This window comes from Miniopterus schreibersii, assembly GCF_964146895.1.
Source record: "Miniopterus schreibersii genome assembly, chromosome: 2".
Classification (NCBI taxonomy): Eukaryota; Metazoa; Chordata; class Mammalia; order Chiroptera; family Miniopteridae; genus Miniopterus; species Miniopterus schreibersii.
Window position 1 is genome coordinate 55,467,940 of NC_138102.1, and position 17,130 is coordinate 55,485,069.

The 17,130-nt window shown below is 33.9% G+C and overlaps 1 protein-coding gene across 2 annotated transcripts in view; it reads left to right on the forward strand.

Annotated features, from left to right (window-relative positions):
* The window catches only part of DACH1 (dachshund family transcription factor 1), a gene marked incomplete at its 3' end in the record, with an annotated part of 393,322 nt that overhangs the window by 151,864 nt on the left and 224,328 nt on the right, over window positions 1-17,130 (forward strand). The window lies entirely within an intron of this gene.

Sequence of the window (17,130 nt, forward strand, 5' to 3'; positions counted from 1 at the left end):
ATTCCTTGTGCCTTATTTGAGTTTTTAAATAGAAGGTTGTGGCATAGAGTAAAATGGGAAGAACATGGGTTTTGCATAGCTTCAGTTACATATGTGTTAGAAACATTTTTTTAATAAGAAGCAAGAGGAGGTAAAGGAGAAGGCACTTGTCAGAAACCAAAGCTTTCTCACTGGGTGCATGGGAACATAGGCACATCGTGTGCATATGTACATATGTGTGTATACACGTATGTGTGCACATGTTTATATGTAACTTGGGGTTGGCTATGTTGTTAATGGTGGGAAGCTGGAAGGCTGTGCATGACATCGTAGAACTTCATCATCACATATTAACTATTACTGCAATGCTGGAGGAGAGCAGTGCACCAGGGCTTTAGGCTCCCATGTTTACAAACAACTATAGAATCAAACAGTATAAGATGGCACAGAATTGGATTTTCACTCCTCATTATGAAATCTGAGTTTTTTCTTATACTTCGTTTCTTTGAATTTACATGCCTTTACGTTTCCTTACCCACACTTTACTATCTCACACAGGATACCTTCTAATTTTTATGTCGTCTTCTTATTATTTTTATTCTTCCCCCTAAGATATTTTTATTGATTTTATAGAGAGAGAGAGAGAAACAATGATGTGAGAGAGAAACATTGATAGCTGCCTCCTGCATGCACCCTGATGGGCATCAGACCCTCAGCCTGAACATGTGCACTGACAAGAATTGACCCTGCCACCCTTTTGTGCTCAGGAGGACGGATGCTCCAACCAACTGAGTCACACAACCAGGGCTGATTTTTGTTTTTAAGTTTCTGCTTCCCTGAAACCTTACCTCTTTTTATTTTCTTCTACTTTATTTTTGCAGTACTTATCTCAAATTTTTTCTCCAAAGCTACTTACTCTCTTAATCACCTTATATCAACCTTACTTTTGTTCCATCACTACTTCTCATTGCTTTTTATATTAGATCTTTCTGGAATCCATGATCTGATGCTTAAATGATTTTCACTTAATATCCAAACAAAGAGTTATCCAATAGAAATTATTTTGTAATAAGAAAGATATGCTATGCCTCATGCTATGGGAAGACTATGTGGTGAACAAGGTACGATCATTTTGGGAAACCAATTGTATCTAAAATTAAATATATTATAAATGTAATAATTGTCAGCTATCATACTAAATTATTAAATCTCAGATTTAAATATACACTTACCTAAGAAAATCTTGATCATGCGATAACTTAATAAGCATTCACATTTATTGATTTCATAGTCTTGTATATATATAACCATTTATGAAAAAAATCTACTTAAAACAAATCTGTCAGGTAACACTGATGTCTCGCATGTCAGTTAACAGCTTTTTGTGTGTACCTCATTTTTGCAGATATATATATGTATCAGTACTTCTGCAAATTATGAATATCTACTATATATGCTTTAAGATAGAGAAGAGTTGGTAAACATTTATTAGCAAGTCTGAGTTTAGATTTTAGGTCAAGTGCTGGTTTTATATATTTTAAACTATAATTCAGGAAAAGTTACTAGAAAATCATTCACTCATTAAAGTTAAAATTTAGAAGGCTTTAAATTAACCACAGTTAATTTAAAGTTAAAGTTAATGGATTTTGCTTTCAACTTATTAACAATTAATTTACTTTAAAGTTCTCTTAACCAATTAAAAGCTAAGATGGAGGAGGGATGTGAAAACTTTGGAAACATTAACTTGTATTAATTGTTATTTTCAACTATAAAGTTCCCATTATTTCCTCTAGCTCCACAGAGGGGGAAAAGATAGGGACATCTTTTCCACAATATTAGAATATTAGTATATTTTTGCATACAGGGCCGTCTAGAGAGTCTCAGTGATCTAACCTACTCTATGGTATTTTCTTAAATGTAACCATGTAAATTAGAGCTATTCACTCTGTTCTTGAACTTGCTCTTTTAAAAACAGGAATGTCTTCCAGTTTTTGCTGAGATAATTTTTGCCCCTCTTTCTTCTCCTTTTTCTTTTTGCTCAGCCCTTTGTAAAATTCATTGACTTCAGCATGTATGGAGAATGCCAGCATGTGTCCAGACAGTGTGTGCATGTGTGCGTGTTTGTATGTCATTGTGTGCATGCACACATTCAGGTCGTATTCTCTCACGGGTTCTCAGAGTGCATCCGTTTGGGTGATCAGGCAAACAGTAACTAGAAAACATAACAGAGAAGATGCAGTTAAAACTAAGACCGTGCATTCAAATGATTGTAGCAGCATGCATTCAAGAATGATACCTAAATAAGAAAAGAATGAAGTTGATCAAAATCAATCAAGGAAAACCAAATTTCCTAGATACTTAGTTCTATGTTTTCATCTAGATTATTGCTTGCTTTTCAAAGAAGAAATCCAATATTTTGACATTATGTGAGACTAGAACAATTTCATGTATTTGACTGATAGAGTTAATAGAAATTTTGGCATTTCCTTAAAATAATTCTTCAGACTTTATGAAGAATCTTGTGGGAACATTGCAAAGAAGAGAAATTCCTTGGTTTGGTTCAAAACAAAATTCTACCACTGTCTCTTTTTTATCCAGTTCAGATTGTTATCTTTGCTTATAAAATACCACACATCCCTCGTTCAGGTACAGTAAATCTTATTAAACTCAGCCAAGAGTGTAAAGATACTTCTACCCCAAAGAGGTCGTATTTTGAAGGAAGATATACTAGTCTTTCTCACTCAAACTAATTCAGTTTGGATTTCAGCCAAATTAGGCTAAATGTTAACAACAACAACAAAAGGAAATGCAATTAAAAAATTGTCTGAACACTTCAAGGTATAATTAAAGGTAAGAATGCTTTATGTAGTAGGAATCCTAATGCCTTCACTAATTTTTATCATGTTCTTTTTCTGTAAGTTTCTGACATAATATTAGTGACAATGTTTCTTGGAATTTGTAGCTGCCCTTGGTATATTGGACTTTTGGGAGTTGAACTTGCCCTACGTTTTTCAGCTTGTGGAAGGCCAATAACCAAGTTATAAATTCTAGTCAATAAAGTTGAGCTGATAGCTCTTAATATGCAGGTAGTTTAGGATCTATTTAAAAAGGTTTATTTTTACTTTATACATATGATTCTAAAATAAAAGACTCTCTGTACACACACAGTTTACTTGTAACATTTTCAGACCAATAAATGTTAGGTTTTCCTGGTATTTGAAAAAGAGTTTTCTTTGAATATCACGGAATTCATCTCTGGACGCTTTAACAACCTTATTGTTTCCCTGATTAAAAAACAAAAACAAAAACACCTGTTTATTGCCAAATAGTTAAAAAATTTTAGAAAATGAATAAGAAAGGAAAGATACATAATCACATGCAAGAGGAAAAACACTGACAGTATATATAAAATATGATCATACCTATGGTTATAAAGCATAAAAATCTACCGTGAACATGTTTTCCTTTTTGTACCCTTTTTGTCTAGTTTTATAATACATAAAACTTGGATGACCTAATTTATTCACTTAACAGATTTACATAAAACTTTAGGGTTTTATTTTTACATATTCTCTATCCCTCATTATTACCTTATGGTGAATTCTTAGATTTCAATTCTTAGATATGAAAGTGTTGGGTTAAAAGTATACATATTTTAAATTTAAATACATTGGGCAAATGATCCTTGAGAAATACTTTGCAATATTTATATATATGTCTACAGGGTAGTGTCAGTATTTTTTAGTTTTGCCACTTTTATGGGCATAATGTGATTTTTAAATATTTGATTTGATTTTTAATTCTTTATTTACTAGTGAGATTATAGATTTTTAATGTTTCTTAATTTTAATGTTTCTTAAACACACATATTTGTGTTTTTGTCCTATTCATATTTTCTTGCCATTTAATTTTGAATTCTTCTTTGTTCATAAATTAGGGGTAATAATCCTCTTTTTATTGACATACACAGTTTACTATTTGTCACTTATGTTTCACAATTAGTATTCCTAAAAGTGTTTTTAATTTCTATGCAGATAATTCTATCAATCTCCTTTTATAGTTTCTGCCACTAATGTCATGCTTATACAGTTCTATCTTATCCCAAGGATAGTTTTCTTTTAGTTTTTTGCAATTTTTCAGCATGTAATTACTTAATCTCCTTTCTCACATGCATAAAATGGGAATCTATTCCAACTTTTCAAATAGCTAGTGAATTGTTCTGACACCATTTTTTTTGAATAATACAGCCTTCCAATGGAACAAAATGCAATATTTTAAGATTTAATATATAACCCTGCCTACGTAGTGAAGGATCTGTGAGAAACAAGTTTTAGTCCAAAGATGATTTTTTGAAGACCTAGAAGCATAGGTTAAATCAAATGATTAGAAATGCACACCTTATTAAGGAAGCGGGAATTAAATTTTCAGGTACATGTGTCTAGATTTTTAAACTAAGTTAAAAAAGGCACATATTCACGCATAGACTACCTTGGTTGATGATTTCAAGCTCCACAGATTGCCATCAGTTTAAAAATTTATGGAGTATTCTGTTTCCAATCACATCATTTGGAAGAGCTAAGAGAGATCCACAGTATCCAGTTAGAGGTAGGATAATGCCTCGGGCTATCACTCAGCAGCCTTCCACCGTCTCATCATTATCAAAGCGACACTGTACCAAACGTTCTGACCTGTCATAGCCCCAGCCTCTCAGGTACTTAAATAGCTACTAAGACAGTGTAGGCTCAAATGGCCATCAGTCAGCAGGGAGCATCCATTCCTCTTTCACATACTCATTCTCTCCCCCCCCCCCCCCCACTCAATAGATATTTATTGAGTACTCACTTTGCGCCAGGTACTGTTCCTGTATTCTGGGGATACAGCAGAGAACTAAACACATTTAAAAATCCTTGACCCCATGAGGCCTACCTGGGATAGATAATTACTAATTAACAAATGAAGATAGAGTATTTTGAAACCATGGACAGGCTAAGAACTCATTGGGTGAAGGAAGGGAGCTATGAACCAGACCCAGAGTCATGCTGTATGAGGAGCAAGAAGGGGAAGCCCGGAGACAGCTTACTGAAGAGCGTTCTAGGAAGTAGCGAGAGTAAGTGCAAAGTGTGGAGGCAGTCAAAATAGTGACTATATTTAAAAATAATAAATATCTTCAGAGTTGTAGAATAGAAATGCAGCCTTGAAATGGAATTTTAAAAAAACATCTACCTATAGCTGTTTACTTCTGATGTAAATTTCTTCAGGGCTCAAACATTTTTCTGATGAGCATGGCGATTAACAATGGACATTGACTCACACCTGGTTCCTTCCATTCAGCTCTGCTACTTTAGCAGCCTGTGGCCTGCTGAAGTTCCTTATGCTCTCTCCAAGAATCACTCCATTTGTCTGTATAATAGGCACAATGGTAATATTTACCTGATAGTTATTGTGAAGAGTCAATCATATAAGGTATGTCAGAGTTTTTAGCACAATCACAATCAATAAATTCAGTTTTTATCAGACCTGATGATTTTTATCCTATTTTGACAATAGCAAGTAGCTTAATTTTTTTCTAATCTCATGAAAATCTACAAAATTGTGATACTTCACATACTATAGGTGCCTAAGTATGGAATGTTATAATTAGGTAATACCTTGCCCTTCTTGAGTACCCTATTCTAGACACTCAATATTTGGCCTTGCACTTTACAATATTACCTTCAGTTAGCAAGTTCACCTACCCTTTTTGGTTGAGCTAGTCATCACTACTGTACTCACACAATTAAGGGCCCTCTGTACTGGAAGGTCAGGGAGGGCTTCCAAGGAAACAAGCCTTGGTTATTTCAAAGGCCTTACAATGTATCTGAAACTGTAAAATACATAAGAAATTAAATCTACAACTATGGCCTAGAGCCTGTGCAGATGGAGTACCCACTGAGGACTTAACTCATGCGTCATTTTCCATGTCCCACGTACTTTTCTGTCTTGGAGCCCTTGCTCATGCCATTTGGAAACCTTCAATGCTTTCTTCACCTTATCTCCATCGGTCAAAATCACACTCACCTTTCAAGACCCATTGTAAATGCTGCTTCCCACTTTACATTATCTAAAAATTTATTCTCTTTTTAATTAAAAATTACTTGAGGCTTGGTGTCATAAATAGCTATATATGCTACCAGTAAGAAGCTTCCTTTGAAGAAAAGGTTGTATTTTGTTGTCCTTGTTCCTGTTGTTGTCCAAGTTTCTAGGACTTGGTCTTTGCACCCAGTGTCTACCCAACACATATCTGTGGGCTCTAATTATGTTGGAAGGAAAGAACTCATTGGAGTGAGTCTCCAAATCTATAGTCGTGGATGTTGAAAGTTGTTTTTTGATCATGAGACTGAGGCAGAATTTTAAATATCAGAAAATTCTCCAACAAGCAGACATAAATTGACTGAAATAAGGAATTCTATAATCTGTTTTAAAAGTAATTGCTGTTATCTCCTCCAGATTTCTATATAATGCAACATCAGGCACATGACTTAACCAAAAAACAATTTTTTCCATTTGAACTAATGAATAAAAAAGTCTGTATTTTATTTGTAGTAACACTATATTTCAATATACCTGACTCAGTCTCTATATTTATAAAGTAGAAATAATATTTTCATCTCACAAAGTTATTGAATTAAATGAAATAATATACGTGAAGTTCTTAAAAGAATTCCTGGTGCATATAAATATGTCAGATCTAAATGTAAGCTATTATTATTTAGTCAACTTAAATAACATTATTTAGACAATACTGTTTAGTATTTTAGATTATGATTTGGGTATAAATTAATAAATAAGGGAATATAAAAATTAATGATTTGGATTTTAAAAGCAGCATCTCCACAGTATTTTAGGGAAAAAGAATCCCATGATAAAACAATGTCTACTCAAGCTTGAAAGGACGATTGTCATGTCTTCTCTGACTGTGGTTCAGGGAGTTTATATCATAATTTCTTATAATATTGAACATTAGTATTAAAAGGCTATTCATTAAAGAAAACACTTTCATAATGCATTAAATAGAATTCAATTAATGTAAATCATATTAATAGCAATGTTTGGTGCTTATGTAACATCTATGTCAGGTAACGAATTAAGCATGTTATTAAATCGCTGCAGGTTGGAGACAGCATACCTTTGTCTGTCTTCATATAATCCCTTCATTAGTTCATGGTCTAGAGTCCTCCCGGGAGTATCAAAAAGTTGTCAGGAGGTCTCTAAATTGTGGCGTTGGTATCAGAATCTCTGTGCTTCAGACTGTGTTTCTTGACAGCTCCCCATGCATTACACAGTGTAGGGAGATGGTGAATGTATTTTTTTCTAACATGTTTCTCAAATAAATTAGTTATGTACATTTTCTCCAGAGGTAGCAAACAAATAACTTGTCAGTGGAAAGTGAAAACAGGCCTTTTAGGTTGAGTCAGCCATCTTATCTCTGCATTCACAGGCAGGAAGACAAGATTTTCTGAGTTCTGATTTAATAGTTTTTTTTTAAATCCTCCTTTGAAACTACATCTCTTAGGATAAATAGTTTAATATAAATATAACAATTGTTTCTACTTTCATAATTTATGTGTGAAAATGCTTATAACAGATTGTTTCTGTGTACGTGTATAGATTTAGTTACTTTACTGGAAATTTATGATTACCATAGCTGTAGAACATAAAGATTAATGCACATTTACTATAGTTTTTTTCCTTCCAAATTGTTGGTTAGTGATCATTTCTTTACAAAACATTTTCACCTTGTATATTAAAAATATATATTAGCAACTCTGATTAATATTGAGATAATAATTATAGAAAAGTAAAATAAAACTGTTGAGTCATTAATAAATTTCCTTGTTATGGATACAGACCCCTGTTAAAGTAAAATGTTGAAAGGGAGATGGATTAGTCACTGGTTAGAGTCAGCTTTTGTATATCTACACAGTTGGTTATATAACACCAACTTGCACTCTTTCTTGGTTTCCCTAAAAAAACACATCAGAACAAAGACACATTTAAAGTAAGTTAACTATAATATCCTAAAGACATTTGACCAAAAACTGTGCTCATGACATGTCCAACATTTTTTAAGGTCAGATGTATGGAGATAATATGAAGAAATGAGATATGACCAAAGAAACCAAGCGCAAATGATTGTGTGTTAGACTGTGATACTGACCATTTTAAGGAATTTCTTTCCTTAAAATGGGTTTGAGTAATTCAAGATTTCATTACAGAGATATGTGTGTGTGTGTGTGTGTGTGTGTGTGTGTGTGTGCTCTTGTGTGTGTAATGGGGAGGTGCCTCTGTGGCTGTGTCCTTACTTAGCACCTCTCCCTCTTCAGTTGACTAACTCCTGTTTGCTCACAGTTCATCTTCCCTGAGGCACCCTCACTACTGTGTTTCCCTAATACTCCTTTGGAACATGTATTCAACAGGACTTTTTGGTAATTCTTTATATATCTATATATTTCCCAAAATAGACTGTGGGCTACTTGAAGTCAGTGACAAATCTTAGTGGTATGTTCAACACCATTGTAAGGTCAGGCACATTAACATTTAATGTTTGTTGACTAAATTAGCAAACAAATATGCTCAGCAGCAGATTGCATGATGCCCAGGGCTTTACCTCTAGACCAGATTGCCTTGGTTCACAACCTGGCTCTATTACTTTTTTAAAAAAGACAATTCTTTCAGAGCAGTATTAGCTTCACAGCAAAATTGATCAGAAGGCACAGTTATTTGCCAAACACCGTCTGCCCCTACACATGCATAGCTTCTCCCATTATCAACATCCCCCACCAGAGTAGTTCATTTGTTATAACTGATGAAACTACATTGACACGTCATAATCATTTAAAGTCCATAGTTTACACTAGGGTTTCCACTTGGCGTTTTACATCTTATGTTATGGGTTTGGGCAAATGTATATAATAACATGTATCCACCATATTGTATCACATGGAGTATTTTTTCTGCCCTAAAAATCCTTTGTGCTTTGCCTATTCATCCTTCCCCCACATAAGCCCAATCTATTACTTTTTGGTGTGGCATATTGAGTAAGGTATTTTACTTTCTTGAGTCTCAATTTCCTTATCAGTAAAATAAGGATAATAATAATACTTATCTTAAAAGGTTTGTTAGGAATATTAAAATAGTTAGATCACATAGTGCCTAGCAGTTAGTCAAAATGTACAACTGTAATTTTTGTTTTATTTTATGTGTTATTCTAAAATAAAATGAAAAGTTTGGAAAGAAGGCATTCAAAGTGTTGGAAATGGCATCTCCTACAGAGGACAATTTGATATTATTTTGAGATTGAAGCAATGGGTGTGTATCGGGGCCAAATTCAAGATGATATGCAAAAACAGGTTGATAGTTAACCAGAGCCACTATGAACAGTGTCATGGCATGTGCCAGTGAATTAAAAGACTGAATACATTGCATTTCTTTAAACAAAATGTAGCCAATGGTAATTACAGAGAAGTCTAGTCATTTGAAATTCAAATTATAAAATTACAAGAATAAAACATTTTCTTTGTGACTGTGGGGTCCATAGTTTGTATAAAAGATTGATTTAGAGATTCCCAGGTTTTAGTTGGAATAATTTTAATATTAAACTTAAATTTTGTAGAATATTGTTTCAAGGTATGAGAGAAACTGTGAGGAAAGAGCCAAGTAAATATTAGCTCTTGCCCAAATGTTAAGACAGCCATTTAAAGTTGTTTTTAATTATTTTAGGATCTGTCCCTTGGGGATTTTAGTCAGTCTTTGCAGATAATTATAAAAAAAATGTGGTATGGGTAGACTCATCTATGGCTTGGAATGTTTATGGGAAGAAGAGAAAATTGTAAGTTGATTGAATGGTTAAAAATATTTAGCTTCTAGATAATCATGTCACTAAATGCAATTTGCAAACAGTATTCTCTTTGTGAAAAATACACATGTGGATGTGAATGTGGATATGTAATGCATGCTATAGAAATGTAAAAATAAATAGTATTAAAATGTATATTTCTTTAATTAAAATTTTCAATTACATTAAACTGCTTTTTAATCCACAAAATATTTATAAAATGTGAATACATTTTTATGGCAAATCACTAGATATACTTTATAAGGTGTAATTTACCATCAATGTAAGTAAATAACTGAAGTAGAAGCAAGAATATATGGACTGATGATCTGATAAAAATTAATCTCAAAAAAATACATTCACTAAATCTGAACTAAGATTAATAAATTAATTCTAAGATTAATATAACTAATATACTTCATGAACTTAATCTTCTTAATGTGGAGATGCTAACAATGGAGAAAGGGACTTACAAACTTTAAGGGTTACATTATCTCAAGTATGTAACCTGTCAAACAGGAACTCTCTTTAGTGGTTTTGACTGTCATTAATGGTTAACACTTATCTACAAATACTTAAGAACAGCTTAGTCATATTCCAATATGTTTTAACTCTAATTTTGAGATATTTTCTTATTCAATATTTAATAACTCTAATTGTCCTGGAGATTTCAGATATTTTGTCAAGGACCTTTGAAACAGGTTTTGTATCAAATAAGTTTCCTGTACAATATCAGGTCTAGATAGTGTATTTTGCATCAGAGGCAATCATTTTTTCTCACCAGAGCAGCTACTTTCAACTCCTGTTTTTTTGTTAGTGATGATTTCAATCTAATTTTAACCCTGTGTTTGAGTAATTATCAACTCATATCAACACTGTAGAATATGTGAACTGCTTTCCTGGTCCCTGGAGATTGATTCACACATGACAGTTGTCATGTCACCAATGTATGACACAAAACATGGTTTGATAATGTTGAGGAATAAGGAATTTCTATAATTTGAATATAATTATACTGTTAGGAAGAACATATTCCTTAAGAGGACAAGTCTCTAAACAAGCTTCTTGGAAATAACAGTAAAATAAATATAGAATAAAATAGTACATGCCTATTTTACCACATTCTTAGAGATTTATAATACTACAAACATAGTGAAAGCTCTGAGAAATTGTTCCAAAAAATAAAAACAGTAAAAGCTTTGGGAATTTGTAAAGTTTTTTCACAAAACATACGTTGGTTTAATAGGTTTAACTGGACATTTCCCAAATTAATGTGAGCACAGAACCTTTTCTAAAACTTTATTTTTGATTCTTTTTTAACAGGAAATTTTATTTTGTGTATTTGTATATGTATCTGTTTAATTAATGTTCCCTGCTGTCTTAGTCTTGCTCAGGCTTCCATAACAAAATACCATAGGTAGGGTGGCTTAAACAACAGAAATTTAGTTTCTCTTGGTTTAGAAGAGTGGAATTCTGAGTGCGAGCATGGTCAGTTTCTGGTGATGGCTCTTTTCGTGGGTTGTAGACAGCTGCCTCCTTTCTGTGCCCTCCCTTGGCTGAGAGACAGAGCAAGCGAGCTCTCTGGTGTCTCTAATTACGAAGGGACTAATCCCACAGGAGGACTTCAATGATAGGTCTTTATCTAAACATAATTACCTCCCAAAGGCTCCATCTTCAAATGCCATCACATCGGAGTTAGGGTTTCAACATGTACATTTGCAGGGGGAGGGTGGGCAATTCAGTTTATAACAACTGCCATGCTAACAGTTGAGGGAGTGTTGTGTATTTTGTGTTCTTCAGCCAGTAATCTTGAGGAGCCTCAAGTGTCAAAGGGTGATTTTCTTAATGCCCTCCCCATGGAACTCAGTATTTCGGGGACTGTGGCAAATCATCTCTTTGATGAGTTAGTTCATAATCTATTCATAGCGAGAAGTAAACACGGCTGGGACACATACTTACACAGCGAGCACAAAAAGTCTAATTAAACATGGGATATGAGATTGAGAAAGTGGTCACATTTGTCATCATTGCAAAATAGCAATTTATCCTTCAAAGTTTTACCAGCTATAGAAAAAAACTCTATGTGAAAGGAAAATCATGCTAATCATAAACTTCCTGGATTATTTATATTGCTGCCTTTCAAAAAACTAAAAAAATTTCCACTAACAAATTAACAAGATCTTTCTAAGGGGAAACTGCCCATTTATAAACCGAGGATTATAAATCAGCTGTTTCTTTTGGTGAAATATATACATAGGTTAATCTTAAAAGGTCATCTGCATTCTTTTATGTTGATGGATCAATTTCATGAGGTTAATTTAATTTGGAAGATATCAATGATTATTTGTGCTTTTCATATTTTAGATTAATTTTACTGTTGTCACAAGGGTAATATTTTTACATATAATTACATTAGATGGAATTATAATATCTGTTTTTTATTAGATATTTTAGAGCTGAAATGGAAAAAAAGAAAGAATAAGAGGATAAATTATATCTGGTTTTTGATTAACTTTAGCCAGAATTATGGTTCGTCTACAATGAATTATCTGAAAAACATGGCCAGAGTCACAATAATGTTAAACAAATTAATTTTAAAGATTTGTTTTTATATTTTATATATAATACATGCTTATGTCAGATAAACTAAAATCTTCAGATAGAGAAATATGTGATTCTCCATCCATTGATAATACCTCCTAATATTTTAGTCTTTCCTTTTACCTTTTTCTATGTGTATTTATGGCTTGCTTTATTTAATTCATCTTTCTTGTGCTCTTTCATGTCCATATCGGCTGGTTTTTATTTTGCTTTTCTACTTTACTTAGAACCATAAGCATTTTCTCATAAACATCACTCTTCATAACCTCATAATGTTCAAGTGGGTATGTAAATCATTAAGCAAATTTTACCTTTCTAATTAGAAATTAGAATATATGTGTGGCATATATATTTGACTATATACAGAGTCAAAGTTTTCATATATCTTTACTTGGCTTTGTAGAAGCAGTTTAGTAGAAAAATTTTGCAGAATATAAACACACAATTGGAGTTTTCCTGGGGTGAATAGATTAGAGAAGGCAAATGAACTCTTGCAGATTAATGGAGCAAGCTGCTTTCACCCCTGAATGCTTGTTTGTGTCCCAAGACGAAAATCAATGCTCGCTCGCCACCATGTATTTTTCTTCTGCACTATTATCCCACAGGCTATTTAATTTTATTTTCCTTCTCTAAGAAGGGAGTGTGTTTTTATTCTTGCAGCCCTGATACCTAGCCTATTGCTTGTTTTACAATGGTAGCTTCTTTTCTTAGATAAATGGGTGAATGAACTGAATGATTGAATGGAGCCCTTCTTTAAGCAGGTAGGATTTGGAACCAAATTTTCTGGTAGGTAGCTAGCTACTTTGGCATTTCCCAATTTATAACCATCACAATCTCTTTTTGGATTTTACATGTTTTTCTGCTCTAGCTCTTAAGAATAGAATTGAACCTGATTTCTCAAAAAATACTGAAGAAATTACAAGATCATGTCTAGGGAGGTTGAAAAATCTGTAATGTACCCTCCCTGTAAAATTTCAAATGCCTCTAACTATCTTAATGCATTGAACTTCTTATTAATTTACCTCACTTTTGTTTCCTTTTGTTAAATTTGTTTTGACTTCACCCTCAATAAGCACAACAAGTGGATTAGGAAGAGTTGGTAAACATTATATAGCTATGGGAGAGAGTCAGAAATTAGCACCAGGAACATTTAATGATGTAAACTAAGGAGCGAAGTCTATCCAGTGATCTGTCTTGAGAAGAAAGTTTTTATATTCAAAAGTGCAGGAAAGGATGTGCCTAAGTGGATTCCTAAATAAGTGAGATACTAAGTGTGGATTTCGACATCTCTAAGTCATTGTTCTCCCCTTTTAATGCAGATGGTTGAAAATACTTAGGGCTGCGTTATGGCTGGCAAAAACAATTACCAAAGTCATAAATTTGACTTCATTCAAGCTGTTAAGGGTAATAATTTATTTAAGTGAGGTCTTCTGTTTTGATTAGAACTTGGAGAGTTCATCTGTTTTGATCTACTTGGGTAGAGCCCTGTTGCTATTGTAGATAAAGGAGGCTTGCAGGTGGCTACTATTGGGACAATTGATGATTTCACAAGGAAATGTTTTTGCTAATTGTTTCACTTCCACTTTTCAGTTAAGTTTTCATGTTTCTTTCCAAGAATAACTTATTTATAACAAAGCAAACAGACCCACTTCTTATAAAAAAATCTTGATTTAATCAAATGTTTAGAGAAGTTAGGTAGTCTGTTTAAGGCCACACATTCTGGTAAATTGGTAGAGTCAGTATATAAAGCCAGATGTGCCAAGACAATGCAACCTGTGCTTTTGGCCAACACTACACATATTCTTTTGGAAGTCCTCTAAAGCTCTGTTGAAAATAATTTAAATATTTTGTAAATATTTAACAATTAAAGTATCATCCTTAAAGTCAAACCCTCTAGCAGTGACCAAGACTGCAGCAAGGGTAAAATACCAAGGAGGCCTAACCTAACTGTAGGTCAAGAAGGGATAAAGAAAAGTCTTATTAATAAAACAATCTAACTTCCCCTCATTTGAGAAGTTGGGCATATCTCCAGGAAATGTTCCCAGTAGTCTTACTCTTAGGCAAAAGGGTAGATGACTTGACTTTGAATCTTTCTTAGGTTCTCCTCCACTGTTTGCATGTATATCTCAAGACAGAGTTCTCTCCTAATTGTTAAGTAATCCTCAGTAGGGTGTCAGCTGATGGCTTTAGGGGTGTTACCACCATCAAGGGTATTTGCATTTTAAAGGAGGGCTTTGAAAGATCTTAAAGCTTTAAAACTAGAAGCAGTAAATCTCTATTGGTGAATTGGAGGCAATGTCATAGTTTAGGCAGGAGATTTCTAAATGAAAAAAGACCACTGGGTCTGTTCTAACCACAGCATGAAATAAAGTGTTCGGACTTAGTAGCCCGACTTCTACTTCCAAAGTAAGGGCTCTGAGGATGGCTCCTGTGACCTGAATAATAAAACAGAAGCATCTAAATAGTTTCATTTTCTTGAAGAGCAAAACAAATTATTAAAAAGCTAACATGTTTAAATTTTAACTTCTCTTTCCTTTCTCACTTTTTCCCTGGCATTTTGCTTGAGATCTCCTAATACCTCTATTCTCTTTTTCTTGTCCTCTACTGTATATTATCCTTAATCTCAGAATTCCAAAATTTATTTTTGTGCCTTACTTTTCATTTACTGGAAACTTCTAGATGACTAGAATGGGTGAGGTAGGATACTGGAGGAATTGGGCTGAAGGCTGCATAAATTGTGTTAAAGTTTATTTAAATACATATAGTGAACTAAAAAAAAAGAAATAGAAAATAAAAGAAAATAAATGCATGTGGTGAGCCAGGGCCTGAGCTAAGTTTTGAGGATCCAAAGATATATTTAATATACTTTCTGTCATACAGTCTTGAGAGTGAAACAAATAAACAGATTATTACAATCAGTGAAGAAATAACTATAATTGATTCATCATGGACTATTATATTAACCATATGTGGTTAGAAAGAATGATTAAGGTTTAGCCAAGTTTAGTCAGGTAAAATGGACATGAGAGTGGGGTTGGTGTAGAAAGAGCTTTCATGAAAAAGGAAGCAGCGTCTATAAAAGGAATGCAGTAAGAGACCAAAGCAATTTACAGCACATCTAGAAATTCAGTATGGCCAAATATAAGCCATAAATGTATGAATAGAAGGGAGAGACTAGAAAAGTAGGCAGGGGCCAAGGTCTGGAAGATCTTGGTGTCATGATAAGGAAAGTGAATCCTGTAGGAAACTATTGATGTCTGTAAGCAGATGGAAAATAGGATGGAATTTGCATTTTAGAGACATGCTTCTGAGATTAGTATGGAGAGTTGACTTGACTCTAGACTCTATGCTTCACTGTAGGCCTTCAGAGTTGGATGTAGATCTTAGAAAAGTTCAGAAGGCTGTAATCATAGGTCAAATAAGAAATGAAAAATTGACCCGGAAGATAAGAGTGGGAATTGAGAGGCTAGAATGGATTAGAGAGATATCTTCATGGGGATATTGTCTGAGTGTACAAAGGAAGGAAGAGACACAGCTGAGTCTTGGGTTTTTTACTTGACAATTAGGTGACTAGGTGCCATTTCCCTGAACCAGGGAAGGAGGATTAGGTTTTCATGAGGAAGATGCTGAGTTCAGATTTGGACAAACTGAATCTTAGATTATTATAGAGCATAGAAGCAGAGATTTCCAGTAGAAAGGCATTAAGCCTGCCTGAATCCCAGGAGCAAGAGTTAAGCTGCAGATATATATTTAGCCATAATTCCTTAGTATCTCACTACTGTCAGGGAGAATGGAGACTATTAGAAGGCTGTCAGTGGGCCCTAGGCAAATGACAGGAGTTAAAGAACCAGGTGAGGATATAGAGTAATATTCAAGAATAAGAATAAGTAGCCAGAGAAATACTTCAGAACAGTAATCCCAAGAACATCTTTATAGATGATTAGCAAAACAAACATCATCTCCTTGTTCTTGGTTCAAATACCTCCAGGGTCTGGTCCCAGGCAGTAATTCCAGCAGTATCAATCTCTGCTCCCCACCTTATTTGACCTGTTTCAGCCCATTTGGAAACAGTTCTGTATATCTACATATTTTCATGTACCATTTCTTTCTCACCTTCTCACTGGAGTGTGCTTTTCTTTCATTCTTTCTCTCCAGGTCTAACTTATCCATCATAATTCTCTTCTAAAGTTTCCACTGTCATGAAATCTTATCTGTCTTCCCTCAACAAGGAAGTGTTATCATTCAGGTTAATTTCCAATTAGTCATCAGATGGCAACTTTTTTATGACACTTAGCTCATCCCAGCTTGCACCATAGTTATTATGCACCAGATTATCCCCACTCCCCTTCCCCACTCCTGCAAGGTATAAACCCCTAAAGATTAAGAACCCATTCTCCTAAATTAGCTTCCACAGTGCACTACTTTGAAAACAACAAGTGCTTACTAATTATTTGTTAAATGAGCACATATATTATTTACATTAAACAATAGAGGTAGGATAGTAGAGTCTTCTGATGAGGCAAAGGGCCTAACCTGAAGCTAACATGGAAATGCTTATTTATGAAGTTTTTATCTGGAAGTTATGATATATCTAGGATTATTGACCAGATAAATAATGGGAAGCATTTCATAAAAGCCCATTCATAATACAGTGACAGAAAGTGGAAACATAATCC